Source organism: Dendropsophus ebraccatus, chromosome 5 (genome assembly GCF_027789765.1).
Source record: "Dendropsophus ebraccatus isolate aDenEbr1 chromosome 5, aDenEbr1.pat, whole genome shotgun sequence".
NCBI lineage: Eukaryota > Metazoa > Chordata > Amphibia > Anura > Hylidae > Dendropsophus > Dendropsophus ebraccatus.
The window spans coordinates 156,136,075-156,155,020 of NC_091458.1; the positions used below are offsets into that span (position 1 = coordinate 156,136,075).

General features: G+C 40.9%; 1 long non-coding RNA gene across 1 annotated transcript in view; it reads right to left on the reverse strand.

Annotated features, from left to right (window-relative positions):
• Positions 1-219: 219 nt before the first annotated feature.
• Positions 220-18,946, reverse strand: part of LOC138793927 (uncharacterized) — a 34,917-nt gene continuing 16,190 nt past the window's right edge. The window contains exon 3 of the long non-coding RNA XR_011363371.1: positions 220-651. This is a non-coding gene — a long non-coding RNA (uncharacterized lncRNA). The remainder of the gene's footprint in view (positions 652-18,946) is intronic.

Here is an 18,946-nt window from a genome sequence, read left to right on the forward strand (position 1 = left end):
AGAACATAACTTTAAAAAAGACAAATTTACAATGAACCCCCCCTCCCAGAGTTCGCATGCAAAGCAAGTCCCAGTGACACCTGACAACATTAATAGATATATTCCCACTCCAGTCCGAGAACACCGTATCTGTCAAAGTTCTAGAAGGAAATATTCCGAGTGCTACATGTTCTGACAATTTGAGGCTTCTCATCTCTATTTAATAGTCAAGATACTTCGATTTGGGACTGCAGCTGGGAAAGCTACAGATGGAAGGAGATTCCTTGATTTCCACATCAATCAGAACTCACTTAGCTATTTATGACCTCGGTGGCGGAGAGTCACAGTACACTTTATACCGCGCCAGCTCAGGTCAGCAATAAATGGGGTGAAGAGTTCACAGCATCTCTGGATTCTAAAATCTGCCGAGCTGCAGGATGTTGACTTTAAACTACTTCAAATACATAGAAAACACTCAAAGATTTTTATATATATAAAAGAGAAGGAAATAATCAAATCCAAAGGAAAAGTTCTGATATAATGAAGGTCTCATATTCAGAAAGCTAAAAGCGTGTGCGCACATATCTGACAGAGTGGCTAGACTTCACATAGCCGTATACTGTAGGTGGATTCTCACGTTGCATAACTGCTCCGAAATCTCAGCTGCGGAATCTGCAGAGCAATTCCAGAAGAGAGTATATGTTAGTGAATGGGGGCTTTAAAGGGGTACTCAAAAAAAAAAAAAAATATATATATATATATATATATATATATATATATATTGTATATTCCAGCAGGAAGTGCTGTATTCTTTCTAGTCTGGAGAGCAGTAGAGATTTTCTATGGGGATTTGCTGCTGCTCTGGACAGTTCCTGACATGGACAGAGGTGGCAGCAGAGAGCAGTGTGTCAGACTGGAGAGAATACACCACTTCCTGCAGGATGTACAGCAGCTGATAAGTACTGGGAGACTGATATAAATTACAAATCTATATAACTTTGACTCCAGTTGATTTGAAAGAAAAAAAATTCACAGGATAACCCCTCTAACACAAAAAAAACTCCACTGTGGGTGTTAGGCATGCTCTAATTCTTCTATATGTAGCAATCCTTTCCTGTTGCAGAAATCTTACAGGATGATTTTATTCATTACAGTGTGCTGGAGTGACATCTACAGTGGAAATTTTGCAGTGTTTTTTTTATTTATCTTTTACACGTCTGCAGTGAACTTGGTTCTGAGTGACTTCATGCGTATTGGTTGTACAATGGAGGGTGGCTCTATGCAAAGATCATGGAAACTTCACGGAATGGATACCAAAAATATATCGGAAATTGTATACATTTACATTACATAAAGTATCGTTTTTATTTGTTGTAGCAGCCATTTAACTCTCTGGATAGTAAGGTCAGGAGGTCGCTGCAGCCCAAACCATATAGATACAGCGCCAAAAAGGAAAACACAAGGCTAGTCAGGCTAAAAGGAAAAAGACAGAAACAAAATGCAAGGAAAACAAAACTATGAGAAGAACAAGAAGGGGAGGTTAATAGTAACAGGCCGGTGTCTTACGCCATGTGAACATGGCCTAATACTGCAGTAATGCGTTTGAGCGGAATACCCCTTTAACACTGAGTTAACTTTCAAATGTTTTTTTAATTACCGAAATGTAATTATTACTTCAGAAAAACAAATCCTCTCTCTTTTTCCTATCCTCTTCTTCCACATAATCTTTACTATTATCTTCCGCAAATAAGCCGAACTTCTTTTTCTTTTTTTTTTTTTACACCATTTTAGATTAGAAATTTAGATCTAGAGATACTTAGAGAATTGGAAGGGTATCGGTGCCAGGTTTGCGTAATCATTAAACTTGAATGGAAACCGTCCTTATCTAACAACAATGTCAAATTATTTATCGAGTTATCAGTGTTTCCATCAACTCGCAATGAATTTCTAACCATAATGTCTGGCGCACCTAATAATAATCAGGATCGGTGTCACTTCCTCACCGCCTTGTGCCACGGCGCACACCATGCCCCATTGAGCCAAGTGCATTTTAATATAGCGTTGACCTTGGAACCTTGCCTTTGATCAGTGGTTCTTCAAAGATAGGGATCTGCAGTGTGGCAGTGCTTCCCTGATGGATGTGGTAGGGAGACAATAATTCAGTATAGTCATCGTAAAAGACTGATTAAAAATTAATGATAAATTAATCAAAGCAGCTTCAGCTCGCAAGCAGGAAAAGTCAATTAGCTGTTCGTCTGAGTGAAGAGGGAAAAGAAGCAATGAAGAATAATGTGTCCAGTGCAAAAGGCTTGAAAGAAATTGCCTTTTATTAATTAGTCCTTAATAATAAATATTGTGCAGATTAAAGGAAAGAGGCATTAAAGCATTAAATGAATTAATCTGAGATTTGTCATCGGGTCGGCGGAGAAGTTTCGGTTGATACCTGTAATGTATAAAAATAGAGGTCCTATATCATCTTAACATCGGGTGAACTTATTCCGTGGTGTGGCCGCTGCCCAATGTGGTGGTAATTTATGGACCACTCCTTAACTTATAAATCAGTTAAAGGCTTTAGTTAGTTCAACGATTTCTGCCTGATGTAGTGTGACCCGTGATCTTTGTTCAGCCAGAAGTAGAGCACAATTATAGCCACCACCATCTAGACACAAAAGTCGTTTGTCAAATGTCGTCACGTAGAACAATCTGTTCATAGGGAAACGATAAGGCATGTGATATGGCACAGTGAAAAGCATGGAAACTCTGATTAAAGAGGTACTCCGGGCAGGGGTTATTTTCAGTGTACAGTGTACGGCCGGGGTGGGGGAGGATATAGAAGGCGCCGGTCACTTACCTCCCTAGTTCCAGCGCCAGGTCACGGATCGCGGCACCCCATTCTCCCGTCCGGCCGCCGCTTCCTGGTCTGAGCTGCAACGTGACGTCTCAAGGCAGCTCAGCTATTCAGCGGCCGAGGCGGGACTCCGCTACGACTGCTGAATGGCTGAGCTGCCTTGAGACGTCCCACTCAAGTTGCAGCTCAGACCAGGACGGGAGAACGGGGCGGCAGGATCCGGGACCCGGGGCTGGAACCAGGGAGCTAAGTGACTGGCGGCCTCTATTTCCACCCCTTCCCCGGCAATACCCTAAAAATTACCCCACCAAAAATAACCGGAGTACCCCTTTAACTTAAAGGGAATCTGTCAGCACCCAGGCCCTAGCTAAGTGAGTGAGTAATTTCTCAGTTCAGTGGATTATGCAAAATCTCAGGTCTCCTACTGTAATGAACAGTCCAAGAGGAGTTGTGGCTCAGCATATGTGCTGCACTCTGGAACACCTCACTACTCCTTCCTCCTCTTCATGAATATTCAATGCTCTAAAACTCTAAAAAATCTTCTCTAATAAAAAACAGATAACACTTCCTACCACCTGAAGAACTTTTATTCTGCTATACAGTTTATTGTGCAATGGTATGAGACCAAAAATTATGGAGTCAAAGAGGAGTTGTGGCTCAGCGTTTGTGCCGCACTCCGTCCGCCTCATCCCTCCTTCCTCCTCCCTCTTCTTCATTAATAATCAGTGTTCTAAAAGTCTAAAAATCTAAATAAAAAAAATAACATTTCCTACTGCCTGAAAAACTTTTATTCTGCTATACAGTTTACTGTGCAATGGTATGAGACCAAAAATTATGGAGTCAAAGAGGAGTTGTGGCTCAGCGTTTGTGCAGCACTCCGTCCGCCTCATCCCTCCTTCCTCCTCCCTCTTCTTCATGAATAATCAATGCAATAAAAAAAAGATAACAGTTCCTATCACCTGAAGAACTTAAAGGGAATCTGTCAGCACCCAGGCCCTAGCTAAGTGAGTGAGTAATTTCTCAGTTCAGTGGATTATGCAAAATCTCAGGTCTTCTACTGTAATGAACAGTCCAAGAGGAGTTGTGGCGCAGCATATGTGCTGCACTCTGGAACACCTCACTACTCCTTCCTCCTCTTCATGAATATTCAATGCTCTAAAACTCAAAAAAATCTTCTCTAATAAAAAAAAAGATAACACTTCCTACCACCTGAAGAACTTTTATTCTGCTATACAGTTTATTGTGCAATGAGACAGAAAATTATGGAGTCAAAGTGGAGTTGTGGCTCACCGTTTGTGCCACACTCCGTCCGCCTCATCCCTCTTTCCTCCTCCCTCTTCTTCATGAATAATCAATGCTCTAAAACTCTAAACATCTCAATAAAAAAGATAACATTTCCAACCACCTGAAGAACTTTTATTCTGGTATACAGCTTACTGTGCAATGGTATGAGACCGAAAATTATGGAGTCAAATAGGAGTCGTGGCTCAGCATTTGTGCCACACTCCGTCTGCCTCATCCCTCCTTCCTCCTCCCTCTTCTTCATTAATAATCAATGTTCTAAAAGTCTAAAAATCTAAATAAAAAAAATAACATTTCCTACTGCCTGAAGAACTTTTATTCTGCTATACAGTTTACTGTGCAATGGTATGAGACCAAAAATTATGGAGTCAAAGAGGAGTTGTGGCTCAGCGTTTGTGCCGCACTCCGTCCGCCTCATCCCTCCTTCCTCCTCCCTCTTCTTCATTAATAATCAATGTTCTAAAAGTCTAAAAATCTAAATAAAAAAAATAACATTTCCTACTGCCTGAAAAACTTTTATTCTGCTATACAGTTTACTGTGCAATGGTATGAGACCAAAAATTATGGAGTCAAAGAGGAGTTGTGGCTCAGCGTTTGTGCAGCACTCCGTCCGCCTCATCCCTCCTTCCTCCTCCCTCTTCTTCATGAATAATCAATGCAATAAAAAAAAGATAACAGTTCCTATCACCTGAAGAACTTTTATTCTGGTATGCAGTTTACCGTGCAATAGTTTGAGACCGAAAATGAAGGAGCCCTTTCACCCATTTCTGCTTTGGGTGTATAACTTTTTGATTTCTCCCTGTGTGTTTGCGTGTTGGAAAGATCCAATTTCCACATTTAATTTTAACCATCAAGAAATATGTGCGTGAGATATCTCCTCCATACATGTGATGAGAGAGAGAGACGAAAGAAAACATAAAGAAGAAGAAGAATAGAAAAAGCCTAATGGGTTCCACAATAGCCACAAATCTTTGTGCACCATAAGATAAAGTTGTTTGATACATAAACAATCTTCACCCGTGCATATAAACTTAAACAGGTGTGTTTTATTATTGCTGAGACAGGTTGTAATGTGGCAGCTGGTGCGCACAGCTCGGCATATTCATTTTCAAATATCAATCCATTCTCAGGCACTAAGTGGGCATGCCAGGAGCGGAAGTCTTGGTAAAGCTTACAGAACATGTACTAAAGAACAGATCAGAGCTGTAAAAGCCAATCCACAGGGCACAGATTTAATTTTTTTCTATGTAAAATATCTGCCAACAGTTTTTAAAGTGTACCCATTGTTAGATTTTCTTGTACTTCACAATAAAACTCAAGTATAGCTTAAAGGGGTACTCAACCAGTGTCAGAAAATTACACAGAACTGTAATTTACTTCTGTGTACAAATCTTCAGTCTTCCAGTACTTATCAGCTGCTGTATGTCCTGCAGCAAGTGGTGCATTCTTTCCAGTCTGACACAGTGCTCTCTGCTGCCACCTCTGTCCATGTCAGGAACTGTCCAGAGCAGGGGAGGTTTTCTATGGGGATTTGCTGCTGGTCTGGACAGTTCCTGACATGGACAGAAGGGGCAGCAGAGAGCACTGTGTCAGACTGGAAAGAATGCACCACTTCCTGCAGGACATAAAGCAGCTTATAAGTACTGGAAGACTGGAGGTATTTAAATAGAAGTAAATTACAAATCTAAAAAACTTTCTGCAATCAGTTGATTTGAAAGAAAAGTATTTGTCTATTTTTTCTAGAAAAAAGAAAAGTTTCTAAAAAAACTTGTCTAGTTTTATTTTTCCCCACATCTTCACACATCTTTTTCACACATCTTCAAAATTTGTTTGTAATTGTGTGTCTGCGATGACGGACCGGTTTATATCCAGCTGGTTTCTCTGTGCCTATTTACACATCTCCAAATTTTGCGGATCCGTGCTGCAAACGAAAAAAAACATGTATTGTGACCTGGACACACCAATGGAAATCCGTATGGATCCGTATTTGTTAAAATTGTTGCAAAATGTTACATCTGCAAAAAAAATATGGATCAACAATTCTAGCTAGTCTCATGATTTTAAATATTTCTCCTTTTTTACTTTACACTTTTATAGACCCGCATAAAAAACGGATGATACGACAAATTTATGCTCAAAATATGGTTCTCAAAAATATACTGATGTGTGAATGAGGCCTTACTCAATAGAGAAACGGATCCTGTCTGATGGCATACAACCATATCCGGTTTTACCACCACATGACTAGTTCCTGAAAAATCCTTAAAGGGGGTTCTCCAGCCTCGGAAAAACAACTTTCTTCCAGTAACAGCACAACTCTTGTCTTCAGTTTGAGTGCAGTTTTTGCAACTCCGTTCCATAGAAGTGAATGGAGCTTAATTGCAAACCACACGTGAACTGGAGACAAGAGTGGTGCTGTCCCTAGAAGAAAGTGGCCATGTTTTTCTGACGCTGGAGAACCCCTTTAATTTGGTAATTCTAGATGACTCTAACACCTTCCCCTGATCCCCATAATTACGCCTCACACTTTCACCTCTTTAGGATTAGATACTTTTCAGTATATTGTAGCAGAACAACAGCAACAATCACTGATGTCAGATACTGTAATGATTTACAGCCCCATAGGGATGAAGACAGAAAACACTCAGTGGAAAACATGGAAGCTAAAATATTTTTGGCAACATTATCAAACAGGTAGAATATAAATGACGGGTAATTATTAATAAGAGTCACTAGAGGGAATCTGTCACAATAAAAAGGAGCTTTTAAAGAGGTTCTAAGGAACTACAAAATAAATGGTTTGTTCTTAGGATAGACGATCGATATTACATTGGTAACGTGCAATTATCAGTCAGTTACCCCTGCCAATCAGCTAATTGGAGCCAAAAGCAGCTCAGTTCTATTGATCTGCCTCATGCACCCTTCTGTGGTTAACACCCCCCCCCCCGTTTCCCCATCTGGAGTTAGGCCCCCTAGTGTCCCCATCTGGAGGTAGGCCCCCTCCCCCACAGTGTCCCCATCTGTAGTAAGCCCCCCTCCACCCCATTGTCCCCATCTGGAGTTAGGCCCCCTCCCCCTGCCCCCAAGTGTCCCCATCTGGAGTTAGGCCCCCTCCCCAAAAGTGTCCCCATCTGGAGTTAGGCCCCCGTGTCCACGTCTCGGGTTAGCTCCCCCCCAAGTGTCCCCATCTGGAGTTAGGCCCCTTCATCCTGTTTTACCATTTAAAGTTAAGCCCCGACCCTGCGTCCCTATCTGGAGTTAGGCCCCCGCCCCCAGTGTCCCCATCTAGAGTTAGGCCTCCCAGTGTCCCCATCTGGAGTGTCCCCATATGGATAAATTGCTAAACGTGTAAATGAGGCCTTATGCTATACTGAAGTCCCAAAAAAGAATGGCTCAGGCACTTTAGCTCTGATTTCCGTGGGCCACGCCTCTTTGACTCTTTATTGCATCATGAAAAAAAATTTTTAGCACATTTTAGTAAGATCCCGTAACCTGTGTATGCTTTCCCTTAGACCTATGTAACATTGCTTTTTGGTACTGAATTTCCTGGAGACAGATTCAATTTAAGAACTATTCACATATAATAGTTGCTATGACTACAATACCAGTAAGAATCTTCCCAAAATATCTAATTTTCAGCAATGCAAGTATTTCAAAAAATTCTTATAGCCAACACAATTATTTCAGATGAAAACCCTTCAAATCATAAGAAATAGCTTTACTTACAATGGTACGGGTTGTATCATATTGATGTAAAGGGTAATTATTGATCGCTCTTTATAAAGTTCTTCTAATATATAATTTTTAAAAATCAGCAATCTTGGTGTTTTTTTCTCCCTTTTCACTTAGGCTGTTCACCTTGTGGGAACAAAATTGTTTAATAGACTGGACAATTCCACGCGATACGATACGATATATAATGTTCTGTTTGGGTTTTTTCTTTTCTTTTTTTACATTTTTTATTTGTAAAATGGAGAGTTTTTTTTTTTTTTTACACTTTAGAAGTCCCCCTAGGGGACATATATATACAATTATTAGATTGTATATACTGATCAATGCTATGCCATTACATAGCATTGATCAGTATTATCAGCAATCTGCAGATAGTCTGCCCTCAGGCAGACTTTATAGGAAGATCATAAATCCGACAGGAAGGAGGTAAGTATTATACCTCCGCTTGTCTGGAAAAGTGGTACTTATCTAGTCACTGACTTCCTTAAACGCCGCAATCGCTATAGATTGTGGTGTTAATAGAGACTCTGTCAGTAGGGTTATGGTGTCCTATCTTAGGGTAGCATAAACTAGTGACAGTGAAGCTGAACAGAATGATGTATCACTTACATTGTTCTATGCTGCCGATTCAGAGATCTCCTCCTGAATAACATGGGCAATAAGTAGTCCTCTCCATTATGTGCATGAGCCCAGTAGTCCAGGATATTCATGAGAAGTAGAAAACTCCACCCACCAGCTGCTGATTGGCAGTTATCTATCCATGCTGTGTGTAGGCAGTAACCTGTCAATCAGCAGCGGGAGGGTGGGAGGAGGGGTGTGGCAAGAATCCTATTCTCCTGCATATTAGGAGAACGGCTGAACAGAATTATACAAGTAATACACCAATCTGTTCAGCATTTCTGTCACTAGTTTATTCTGCCCACATTTAAGGTATGATAAACCTAGTGACAGAGTCCCTTTAAGCGATAGCTGCGTGATTATAGCTGCCTGTCATTATCCCCAGTTCCTGGGACACTATTCTGGTTATGTTGGTTTGTGATGACAACTACTATAATATATAGTACTGTCCATATAGACCAGAATATCGAGGCACTCACCACAGCTTCTTGACAAATTGGCTAGCTTTATTCACAAAAACACAGATACATGGATGCAGACAGGTGAACGGGCGACAGCCTGTTTCACGTGCTTAGCTCGCACGCTTCCTCTCGGCCCTGACGTCACTACGTTACACAGTCCTTTTAAAGGCATACTAATTGCTACATAAATACAAACGTTTAAAAATACACATAGAATAATTTAAAAGAACATAGAACGTTACAAATCTTACAGTAGTGATACCAATTAATAATAACCATGTAAATCGGAACGGTCATTTAGACCAAGTAGTCCAAGTGCTTCCGTCTTTAAGATAAGCTCTGTTTCCTTTTTAATCAGCCTGTTATCTCTGCCGCCTCCAGCTGGAGAGTTCTTAACTTGTAACAATCCCATAAGGTGCAATGCAGACAGGTTACCGTTATGTGCTACGCGCATGTGAGAAATCACTCTCGGACAGCCTTTACCTGTTCTCAAAGAGCGTGTATGTTCAGCAAAACGTTGATACAGCGGGCGTGTGGTCTTCCCGCAACTGCATAGGAGTGCATAGACCACAAATGCAGATCGGCAAGTAATGAAATCGCGTATCTGCCAAGTAAGACCCCCAAGACACACTGTATTACTCTCGTTCAGCTGACCGCAAAAATTACAGTGACCACATCTGTGGTTTCCTTCTAACTTTTTTTGGCCCAACCATGTATTTTTATTTTTTACCTCAAGTGAATTCTTAAACCGTCCCTGAACTAATTCATCACGAATATTCTTACATCTTTTGAACGCCAATAGGGGTTTACTTTTCATATATTCCTGTAACGACTCCTCCCCCTCCAGTACATTCCAATATTTATATATTATAGATCTCACCTTTTTATCCATCGGACTGTGTCTAAAGAAGAAAACAAATCTATCCAATTTACCTCTATTATTCTTTCTCCGATGAGAACGCTCCAATGTCCCTGCTCTAGCTTTATCAATAACCTCTTTGGGATACCCGCGATCCAATATTCAATTTGTGGGGTTCATTTGTGAGCTCCTGGGGTTCGTCCTCCATCACAACGTGTTCCAGTTCGCTGACCAATGGTATGGTCAGCGAGCTGGGACCGCGATGGGGACGCCAGTAGCACCTACTTTTGCTAACTTATACCTAGCTGAACTGGAAGATGAAATTATTTTTAATGTACAGAATCCTTTTATATCCAAGATAGCTTTTTACTTAAGATATATAGACGACGTACTGTTAGTGTGGGCGGGCTCAGAAGATGAATTCAACCAGTTTGTACAATATATTAACATCAACACATATAATATGTCATTTACAGCTATCTATGGTAATAAACAACTTGATTTCTTAGATGTACACTTGGAACTCCAACAGGGAGAGCTAAAAGTAAGTGGTTACCGTAAAAGCACAGCCACAAATATGTTGCTAAATTATAAAAGTTATCACCCCCATCATGTAAAACAGTCAGTACCTTATGGAAGATTTGTACGCCTCCGCAGGATTAATAATTGTGAAGAACTGTATGAACAACAAGCCAATGACCTTAGTAAAAGGATATTGGATCGCGGGTATCCCAAAGAGGTTATTGATAAAGCTAGAGCAGGGACATTGGAGCGTTCTCAGCTCGTTTATCGGAGAAAGAATAATAGAGGTAAATTGGATAGATTTGTTTTCTCCTTTAGACACAGTCCGATGGATAAAAAGGTGAGATCTATAATATATAAATATTGGAATCTACTGGAGGGGGAGGAGTCGTTACAGGAATATATGAAAAGTAAACCCCTATTGGCGTTCAAAAGATGTAAGAATATTCGTGATGAATTAGTTCAGGGACGGTTTAAGAATTCACTTGAGGTAAAAAATAAAAATACATGGTTGGGCCAAAAAAAGTTAGAAGGAAACCACAGATGTGGTCACTGTAATTTTTGCGGTCAGCCTAACGAGAGTAATACAGTGCGTCTAGGTGGTCTTACTTGGCAGATACGCGATTTCATTACTTGCCGATCTGCATTTGTGGTCTATGCACTCCTATGCAGTTGCGGCTTTTATTATATTGGGAAGACCACACGCCCACTGTATCAACGTTTTGCTGAACATACACGCTCTTTGAGAACAGGTAAAAGCTGTCCGAGAGTGATCTCTCACATGCGCGTAGCACATAACGGTAACCCGTCTGCATTGCGCTTTATGGGATTGTTACAAGTTAAGAACTCTCCAGCAGGAGGCGGCAGAGATAACAGGCTGATTAAAAAGGAAACAGAGCTTATCTTAAAGACGGAAGCACTTGGACTACTTGGTCTAAATGACTGTTCCGATTTACATGGTTATTATTAATTGGTATCACTACTGTAAGATTTGTAACGTTCTATGTTCTTTTAAATAATTCTATGTGTATTTTTAGGCGTGTGTATTTATGTAGCAATTAGCATGCCTTTAAAAGGACTGTGTGACGTAGTGACGTCAGGGCCGAGAGGAAGCGTGCGAGCTAAGCACGTGAAACAGGCTGTCGCCCGTTCACCTGTCTGCATCCATGTATCTGTGTTTTTGTGAATAAAGCAAGCCAATTTGTCAAGAAGCTGTGGTGAGTGCCTCGATATTCTGGTCTATATGGACAGTACTATGTGAAGATTGTTTGGATCGATTGAGCACCACCAGCTGTACCGGGACCAAGAACGTGTCCACACAGTGCGGTTTTTCCCTCCCTCCGGTAGTGCCGTATGACTATATTGCTTTGACTATAATATATAGCTACATAAAATAAATCTTCCTTTTTAATTGTTCAACAATAAGTGTGAATTCTTCTTCACGGAAAAAGAAGACATCCCCTGAAAATAAGACCTAGCGCATCTTTGGGAGCAAAAATTAATATAAGACACTGTCTCATTTTCGGGGGAAACACGGTATATGCTGTATATTGTCATTTTGCACTGCTAGCAGACTTTAGTTTGTATTTTAACTAGACTGGATTATTTTATTCATCTATAGGGCTGGTCGGGGGGCTTATTTTGTGCGCCATTTATTGGTGTAGATGGAAATTTTTGGTCACTTTTTATAAATTTTTCTCTGATATATGATTAAAAAAAATCAGCAATCCTGTTCCTTTTCCCACTTTTATTTATACTATTCACCGGGTAGGTAGGACAAAATTATTGTATTTTAATAGATCAGACAATTCCGCACGCTATAATACCAAATGTTTATTTTCTTTTTTGCACATATTTTATAGGGGATGATATCAACCCTAATTGGGGGATGGGGTTTTGTTAAATTTTTCACACTTAATTCCTCCTAGGGGACTATTTACAAGCATCATTAGATTGCTTTTACTGATCAATGCTATGCAATTGCATAGCATTGATCAGTAAAAGATCGTCTCTCTGCATCTAGAATCTGCCTAAGGCAGACTCTAGGAGCAGATCTCCAATCTGACAGGACGGAGGAAAGCATTATTCCTCTGTCTGTGAGGCATATAAGAGGTTATTAGCAGGCAGCAGTGTGATGATCACTTCTGCCTGTCCTTATGCCTTATGCCTTTTTTACAAAATTGTAACTTGGTTTAAAACCATTGCTTTGGTTTAAGAGCTCCCTGTACTGGGTGGGAGGAAAAGTGGGGGAGGGGCATGTTATGCATAGCGGGGTCTACAGTACTGTACTCTGACCCAGGAAGTCTCCCTCACCTTCCAAATCATAGCAGATCCACTTTAGGCTGGGGCTTACATCAGGGGACCGGACTGTGGAGGTAATCTCTCCCTAGCTGTAACCCCTCTCTCCCGTGGCAGAGAGCGCTGCTATACTGTGCCCACATCTGCCCTGCTCATTCCTGCCCCCTGCAGTCTCTGTTAGCCCTTGTGTTTCCCATCCTCTCCATTCCTGCTATAATGTGCCTGCACTCACACTCAGCTATACACACTGCTACTATAATGTACCTGCACTCACATTCAGCTATGAACACTGCTGCTATAATCTACCTGCACTTACACTTAGCTATACACACTGCTGCTATAATCTGCATGCATTTACACTCAGCTATACACACTGCTGCTATAATCTGCCTGCATTTACACTCAGCCGTTCACACTGCTGTATATAAAGTTGCTGTCACTATCCTCCTGCCCAGCTCTGTGATTCTCACTTCCTGATTGGTCCATGCTGAACACACACCCCTTCCCCATTGCTGTCATGTGACCACACAGACTTCTGACAAGCTGATGCTGTTTTTTGAGGTTTATACAGTTACTACACATTATACACCACATGCTGATTGCTATACTGGACAGTAACTTATATATTACATATCCAGCTGCTGCTGTGTTATCAGGGTTATACAGTTACTATACATTATACTCCACATGCTGATTACTATACTATACAGTAACTTTTATATCACATATCCAGCTGCTGTGTTATCAGGGTTATACAGTTACTATACATTATATATCACATGCTGCTATACTGTACAGTAACTTATATATCACATATCCAGCTGCTGTGTTATCAGGGTTATACAGTTACTATACATTATACACCACATGCTGATTGCTATACTGTACAGTAACTTATATATCACATATCCAGCTGCTGTGTTATCAGGGTTATACAGTTACTATACATTATACACCACATGCTGCTACACTGTACAGTAACTTATATATCACATATCCAGCTGCTGTGTTATCAGGGTTATACAGTTACTATATATTATACACCACATGCTGATTGCTATACTGTACAGTAACATATATCACATATCCAGCTGCTGTGTTATCAGGGTTATACAGTTACTATACATTATATACCACATGCTGATTGCTATACTGTACAGTAACATATATCACATATCCAGCTGCTGTGTTATCAGGGTTATACAGTTACTATACATTATATACCACATGCTGCTATACTGTACAGTAACTTATATATCACATATCCAGCTGCTGTGTTATCAGGGTTATACAGTTACTGTCATGAATGTGCCTGTACCGAACTCCGTGCGCCCCTTGGCTCGTGCTGCGCGCCTGAGATGGCGCTGATATTCAGTGTTTTTGTATGTTTGTGCAGTGTCCTGAACCTTGTCTGAACACTGCTCTATTTCCTTCTATGTTTGTTCAGCCACACCTGCTTTGCCTGAGATACTCCTGGCCACTCCGGAGTTAACTATGATGCTGGTTAGCTAGTCTGATTGACTGTTCTCTCTGCCAGTCAGGTTGCTCTTGCCCCAGGTGTTCTGAGGAGATCAGGGGTCTGGTCCAATCAGCTCCTGCACTGGACCTCTGGTCTCCTATATAGTGTCTGCCAGCCTGCCTCTCACTGCTGGATATTGAGCTTGTCTCTGCCTGGTTCTGTTTCTCCTGCTCTGTTTATTCTGACTCTTTTGTATTTCTGACCATCCCTGCTAGCTGCCTGCCCTGACCATATTGCCTGTTTATTGACCTTGCTTCTTGGATTGTGTTTTTGTACTGCGCTGCCAGACTGTTGTGACCCGGATTCCTGACCATTCTTTATTGTGTTTTGTCTGTCTGTTTGTCTTGTCTTTGTGTCCCACCTAGCCAGTGCAGGGACCGACGCCCAGTTGCTGCCCTGGGGTTTAGCCTAGGGGGGCAAGTAGGTAGAGGACAGTGGGCGGGGCTGAGCTTAGGGTGCACTGTCTGTGTGTGTCTGGTGTCACCGGTTCCTGACAGTTACTATACATTATACACCACATGCTGCTATACTGTACAGTAACTTATATATCACATATCCAGCTGCAGTGTTATCAGGGTTATACAGTTACTATACATTATACACCACATGCTGCTATACTGTACAGTAACTTATATATCACATATCCAGCTGCTGTGTTATCAGGGTTATACAGTTACTATACATTATACTCCACATGATTGCTATACTGTACAGTAACTTATATATCACATATCCAGCTGCTGTGTTATCAGGGTTATACAGTTACTATACATTATACACCACATGCTGCTATACTGTACAGTAACTTATATATCACATATCCAGCTGCTGTGTTATCAGGGTTATACAGTTACTATACATTATACTCCACATGCTGATTGCTATACTGTACAGTAACTTATATATCCCATATCCAGCTGCTGTGTTATCAGGGTTATACAGTTACTATACATTATACTCCACATGCTGATTGCTTTACTGTACAGTAACATATATCACATATCCAGCTGCTGTGTTATCAGGGTTATACAGTTACTATACATTATACTCCACATGCTGCTATACTGTACAGTAACTTATATATCCCATATCCAGCTGCTGTGTTATCAGGGTTATACAGTTACTATACATTATACTCCACATGCTGATTGCTATACTGTACAGTAACTTATATATCACATATCCAGCTGCAGTGTTATCAGGGTTATACAGTTACTATACATTATAGACCACATGCTGATTGCTATACTGTACAGTAACATATATCACATATCCAGCTGCTGTGTTATCAGGGTTATACAGTTACTATACATTATACTCCACATGCTGCTATACTGTACAGTAACTTATATATCACATATCCAGCTGCTGTGTTATCAGGGTTATACAGTTACTATACATTATACACCACATGCTGCTATACTGTACAGTAACTTATATATCACATATCCAGCTGCTGTGCTATCAGGGTTATACAGTTACTATACATTATACACCACATGCTGATTGCTATACTGTACAGTAACTTATATATCACATATCCAGCTGCTGTGTTATCAGGGTTATCCAGTTACTATACATTATACTCCACATTCTGAAAGCTATACTCTACAGTAACTTATAATATCACAGATTATGCTGTTTCTGAATGTTTGTTTCATCTGTTTTACATGTTATTCAAAATAAAAAATCATTATTTTGGGGGTGTGGAACCAATCGTCTACATTTCAATGATTTCTTATGAAAAATTTTTTTGGGTTTAACCTCTTAAGGACGCATGACGTACCGGTACGTCATGCGCCCGTAAGTGGTGTTCAGAGCAGTGCCGCGCGGCGACCCCGCTCTGAACTGCCGCAGTCCTGGGTGGCGCTTGTAGCCCGGGACCGCGGGTATTAGCGGGCACGGTCCTATCGCAGTGCCCGCTAATACAGTAATCATATGCAGCTGTCAAACATGACAGCTGCATCCGATTACCGGATGCAGCACTTCCCTGGTGTCAAGTGGGGGAGATCGCTGCTCCGGGACAAGCGATCTCCATTACTGCTGCCAGCCGGGGACCGCTCCAAGATGGCGCCGTGCCCGGCTCGGCACTCGTTTGTTTTCGGCTGCAGCAGCCGAAAGCAAACGAGTGCCGATCTCATTGATCTTCGCTGTATAACTATACAGCAAAGATCTCAATGAGAGATCAAAGTGTATATACTAGAAGTCCCCCAGAGGGAATAACCCTAACCCCAGGGAGAAATAACCCTAACCCCAAGGGGAATAACCCTAACCCCAGGGGGGAATAAACCTAACCCCAGGGGGAATAACCCTAACCCCAGGGGGGAATAACCCTAACCCCAGGGGGGAATAACCCTAACCCCAGGGGGACTTCTAGTAAGTGTGTAAAAAAAAAAAGTATTGTTATTAGTAAAAAGCCCCCTTCCCTAATAAAATTCTGAATCACCCCCCTTTTCCCAGGTTTTAAATAAAAGTAAATAAATAGATAAACATGTTTGGTATCGCCACGTGCGTGATCGCCCGAACTACTAATTAATCACATTCCCGATCTCGCACGGTAAACGGCGTCAGCGCAAAAAAATCCCAAAATGCAAAATTGCGCATTTTTGGTCGCATCAAATCCAGAAAAAATTTAATAAAAAGCGATCAAATAGTCGTATATGCGCAATCAAGGTACCGATAGAAAAAAACATCATGGTGCAAAAAATGACACCTCACACAGCCCCATAGACCAAAGGATAAAAGCGCTATAAGCCGGGAATGGAGCGATTTTAATGAACGTATATTTGTTAACAATGGTTTGAATTTTTTACAGGCCATCAGATACAATAAAAGTTATACATGTTACATATCATTGTAATCGTAACAACTTGAGGAACATGCATAACAAGTCAGTTTTACCCCAGGGCGAATGGCGTAAAAACACATTCCCCCCAAATAAAAGAAATGCGTTTTTTTTGTTTTTTTTTCAATTTCACCACACTTTGAGTTTTTGGTAAATTTTTGAATTCTGGTTTCGCAGTGTCCTTTATGCAAAAATTCAGCCTGTCATTGCAAAGTACAATTAGTGATGCAAAAAATAAGGGCTCATGTGGGTTTCTAGGTGGAAAAATGCAAGTGCTATGGCCTTTTAAACACAAGGAGGAAAAACTGAAAACGCAAAAACGAAAATTGGCCCCATCCTTAAAGGGTTAAAGTGTCACTGTCGTGAATTTTTTTTTTTGCAGAAATCAATAGTCCAGGCGATTTAAAATAAAACTTTGTAATTGGGTTTATTAGCTGAAAAATGCATTTTTATCATGAAAAAGCAGTTTGCAGCTCTCCCCCCTGTCTTCATTGTTCTCCTATGGAGAGAGCTAAATAAAAGACCAAAACAGGACAACAAAGAGTTAATCTACAAATACCTCACCCTTTAGCTCCTCTGACAGTCACCACTGACCTTTCTGACCTCTGATTACAGCTGTCACCCAGCTCTGCCTGTAATCCCTTTGTTCTCAGCTCTCTGCTGTCTGCTAACTCCCTCCTCCCCTCTCCCTAGAACAGACTGGGTATGTCTAATGCAACAAGTCACAATTTCCTGATTGTTTGCAGTGGATGAAAAAGAGGAGGGGGGACCTGGGAAAAGGCTTTTTGAATGCAGATAATGGCATATTTGGCTTATAAACCCAATTACAAAGTTTCTTAAAATCGCCTGGACTATTGATTTCTGCAACAACAAAAAAATACGACAGTGACTCTTTAAGAGTGGATTTGGATTACAAGCGAATCCACATGATCGTAATCCAAGGCACCACTGTATAGCCATATGGTTGATGTGAAGGGGTTACAAAATATCTTAGAAATAAAGTAAAATCTTATTTAGATTCCATAGAGAAGTTTTACCAATGACTGTGCACAGATGAGTACAACACTTTGCTTTGGCTGAATGGGGCAGTAGCATCAATGTCTGACAGCATCTCCATTCTCATGATAGGTAAGGGACCCAGAAATCATACGCCCACCCATCAGACGCTCTCTCTGAGGGTCGTTCGATTGGAGCCACACACGCTGTTTCTGGTGAAGTATCCACACGCCGGTTCGCTTTAAAAAACGGCAACAGAAACTCTGCCAGAAGCTTCATTTCAGACTTTTTTTCTATCATTTAGAGGTGCTGCTTATAGTGAAGTATAAATAATGGAGGCTTCACTGCTTTTTCTTTTTAAATTGACAATAATATGGTTAGAACACCTACACATAGGATCTGGCAAAAAAAAAAAAAAAACAACACTTTTTCCTAATTTTCTAACTACAATTTGCAACCAGTTTACTGGCAAATACAGAAGCATAGGTCCATGTGCTTCATAGAACAGGTGTATACTGCCATCTAGTGGCCATATGTAGAATGCAATTAAAAGGTAAATTGCAATCCGTATCACATTGAGTAAGGGGAGGGATTTGTATGTGGCTTTAAAGGGGTTATCCAGCGCTACAAAAACATGGCCACTTTCTTCCAGAGACAGCCCCACTCTTGTCTCCAGCTTGGGTGGGGTTTTGCTGCTCAGTTTCATTGAAGTGAATGGAGCTAAATTGCAAACCGCACCTGAACTGGAGACAAGAGTTGTGTTGTTTCTGAAAGCAAGTGGCCATGTTTTTGTAGCGCTGGATAACCCCTTTAAAACATGTCCTGAAAATGTTATCCACTTAGAAAATATGAAACACCCAAGAAGCATAAAAAAAACTGTATGAATGAGCACATTAAAACACTGTGTCAAATTTCAGCACATTTTAAGCACACGAGGTCTAGGCTCAAAAACATCAGTATATCTGAC